The following is a 3868-nucleotide window of genomic DNA, read 5'->3' as shown; positions in this document are numbered from 1 at the left end:
ACAAAATTGTAGATGAGGTTGGGTCTGAAAATGTAGTCTAAGTAGTGACTAACAATACTGCAAACTACAGAAAAACAAGCTTATTGCCAATGGAGAGAAGACTCAATTTTTATTGGACTCCCTGTGCTTAAGGAAATAGGGAAGCTGATGAGAGTTAACAGTTGTATTTTGAAGTGTAAGTAGATTACAAGATTCATATACAATCACACGTATCTCCATGCTTTAATGAGGGAGCATTGCATACAAGAGATTGTTAAGGAGTCCACGACCAGGTTCGCTAAAACGTTCCTTACTATACAATCGATATTGTCAACAAGGCAGGATTGAGGTCAATGATACGCTCTAATGAATGACAGATTGATAGGGCAACAATGAATCAACATAAAAAGCAAGTTGAAACCATCCTTGTCGATCTGAGGTTCTGGGGTTGATGTAACCATGTTGTTTCTGTAACTCAACCTCTAGTGTAGGTGTTGAGGTTAGTTGACTCTGATGATAAACCTGCAATGAGGTTTCTGTTCGATATAATGAGACACACAAGGCAAGCTATATTTGAAAATAACATATGGATTGCAGAGATATTGGAGATCATTGATCATAGGTGGAGAAACCAACTACACCGGGATATCCATGCGGCAGATAATTTATGATTCATCATCGCAATTCATGATTCTTTCTTAACTCCGAGTAAAGTTACCGTAATTAATAATATGACAAACTATTTGCAGGGTTCTTTCTTAATCCATAAAACTTGTACTCCAATGCCACCTTAGATGTTGCAAATATCATGGAGGGGGTAAGAAACTGCATCTACAGGCCTGAGCTTGATCTTGAAACTTAGATGGAGTGCTTGCAGCAAGTAAACCTTAATCACAATGAGTCTGTAATAAAATTTTAGTTCAAAATAATGAATTGCATTTCTATGTTGTACTAATTTCTTGCATATGCATCTTGTTATTTGTAGTTTATCATGTATATGGAAAAAAATGGGGAATTTGTATACAACAATGCCAAAAAAATAGCTAGAAAGTTGCATCTATGTTAGTTTTAAGTTAAACTTACAATAGTTTAGTACAATACTATTTGTGGTTGTTTTAAATCAATTTATTTTCTATTATTTAGTAGTTCTATGTTTGTCTGTGTCAGCAATGGTGGGCGATACACGGAATTCAAACAAAGCAATTGTAAAAGATTGCAGTTAGAGTTTTGAGTCAAACTTGTGCTTCCTCGGGATGTGAAAGAAACTAGAGTACATTGCAGTGGATACACACCCCGAGGTGAAATAGGTTAAAGACTCCGACGCTGCACAACTTGGTGGACGTTCATTACAACCTCAAATTGAGAGAGTGATCTATAAGTAGGACGCCCACTGACTATACACCGATCAACCTTGATTACATCTTCCGAAAGGACCTCGCCGATGACTAGGTCTCACAAAGGACCCCACTATTAGACCAAGATTTCCTTAATGGGGCAATTGTTACTATGGATGATAATGCGGATGTTGTAGTACCCAATAAAGGAGACATGGCAGTGGAAATGGACACTGACTATGACGATTATACACAAGATGAAGATGACGCTCAAGTCGAGGAGGACACAAATGCGATAATAGAAAATAACTGGCAAGGCCTTATCGTCTAGGAATGTGAAGGGACGAAACATGATGCGGTACCCGAAGATCAAGAAGATCCAATGAGATTGACTTAGGAGGAAGTGCAGGCATCGAGGCGTAGCAGCTACTCGACATGGGAGAGATGAAGCCGTAGTTGCCACCGTAACCTGGTTATTCATGATGATGATGACATTGAAGCTGCTGACGACCATAACATAAAACATAGTGGGGGTAACATAGAACAACATAGGAGTAACACATAACAGGGTGTGGGAGACCCCGAGGGCTGGACGAGTCTAGAAGACTTTGGCCAAGGGGGTACCACAGGAAATGTTCCTGATTGGCGAGGGGTATAACTGCAGCATTACAAACTCCATCAAGTTTTACTCAATGTTTTTGTCCAATAAACCCTGATAGCGAAATACAACAGTACCATGATCCCCCTCGCCACTCTCATTACTACTAGGCATTGTTAGTTGGACATTGTAATTTCATCACTTGAATTTACAAAGGGGTAAGTTTGGACCACACTTTTTGTCTAATGTTTTAGAAATGCGAGATAAACGCTTTACGGCTTTACTAAAAATATGACCTTTAATATAGCAGAACGATAAACCACGATTCGTATAGCAGACCTCAATTAGTTGAGAGAGGTGTTTATAGTACAAACCACAACTGTAAAGTGGCTCATCCAAACTAGCAACTTATGCATCAAAATAGTCCGGGATTCATACTAGGATACCCAAACTCTATCATAATATCAAACAGTTCTTTTAAAATTTGAGGTGCAAGAATTTTAACATGTACACAAGCCATATGTTTTAATAAAAATATCTCAATACAAAATTACCTCGATCAATTATCTCTCCCACAGTGTAAATTACTTGTAAAAAATTACCTCAATCAGTGATCCTGCCCATCAAAGCAAATTACTCGAACTAAGAGTTTTCATGAGATTCCCCTCTTCTATAGACCTCCTCACTCTCTCAGCATCACTCCATCTCCTAACCCCTGCATAAATATTAGAGAGAAGCACATAGTCCCCTCCAAACTCTCTCTCTAGCTCCGCCATCCTCTCCATAACATGCTCCGCCAAACCGACTGCACCATGAAAACAACAAGCTCCAAGTAAAGTCTTCCAAACCACCACATTACCTTTTAATAATGAGTTCTCTCTTTCTAACATATTCTCGGTTTCCTCTAATAAGCCAGCTCTACCTAATATGTCGATCATGCATCCATAGTGCTTGACATCTGGTACAATCCCATAGTCCTCTACCATAGCTGTGAAATACTGATGGCCTTCTTGTACGAGCACTGCATGGCTACAAGCATGCAACAACCCAAGAAATGCGATCCCATTTGCCCTCACTCCCATCCCCTCCATCTCTCTGAAACTTGAATTGCCTCTTTGGCATGGCCATGCATTGCATATGCCGATATCATGCAGGTCCATGAAACCAAGCTTTTTCTTGGATTTCATCGAACACTTTTCCCATGTTTGCTATGCTCCAACATTTTGCATACATGTCAATGAGCGCTCACTGGCACAATGAATGAAAGCCCCATCTTTCGGGCAAAGGCATGGATGGAGTCCCCAATATGGGAAGCACTGAGACATTGATTCAAAAAGTGGACCGCCTAGTCGGTCCAGAAGGCTTGGGCTCATCGCCTAGGCCTAGGCGATACGGAACCTGCCTAGGCGGGCGCCCAGCACCCAGCGCCCAGCCTAGGGCAGCCGTCCAGGGCCTGTGCCCCGCCACCTAGGCGGCCTCCCTGCCCAGAGGTAGAAATGTTTTTTTTCAAAGTTGATAAAAATTAATTAAAACATCACTCATTGATATTAGATTTAATTTTTGATGTTTTATAAATCTATTGGGGTTTTTTTAGAAGATTTTGAGTCCTTAAAAGCATATTTGACTGGGTATCTTTTTGGGATTCGACTGGGCCGCCCAGGTTCTGGGCGCCCACCTAAGCGCTGGGCAGCCTGGACCCCCCAGGGCACCTTGGACCTGCCTAGTTCTTTTTGAAACTATGCACTGAGACCATGTTGCAAGGCTGGGAGAATACTAAGTATAGTGGTCTCATTGGGTTCGTTCTCATTCTCCTCCATCAGCATAAAGCAGAAAATAGCGAATGCCTCTCTTCTTCTGTTTACCCATCAATCATCGTGCTCCAAGAAAACACACTCTGTTTCCACATCTCATCAAACAGCTTGTAGGCATCATCATTCTTGTCATGCTGTCCATAAGC

General features: G+C 41.1%; 1 pseudogene; it reads right to left on the bottom strand.

Annotated features, from left to right (window-relative positions):
* Positions 1 to 2534: 2534 nt before the first annotated feature.
* Positions 2535 to 3098, bottom strand: LOC105421838 (pentatricopeptide repeat-containing protein At5g15300 pseudogene; annotated as a pseudogene).
* Between the last annotated feature and the right edge of the window lie 770 nt (positions 3099 to 3868).

Source organism: Amborella trichopoda, chromosome 9, assembly GCF_054954075.1.
Source record: "Amborella trichopoda isolate Santa Cruz 75 chromosome 9, AtrichopodaSantaCruz75HAP2 v2.0, whole genome shotgun sequence".
Lineage (NCBI taxonomy): Eukaryota > Viridiplantae > Streptophyta > Magnoliopsida > Amborellales > Amborellaceae > Amborella > Amborella trichopoda.
Note: the sequence above shows the minus strand (reverse complement) of the source record. Positions and strands in the feature narration are given on the sequence as shown.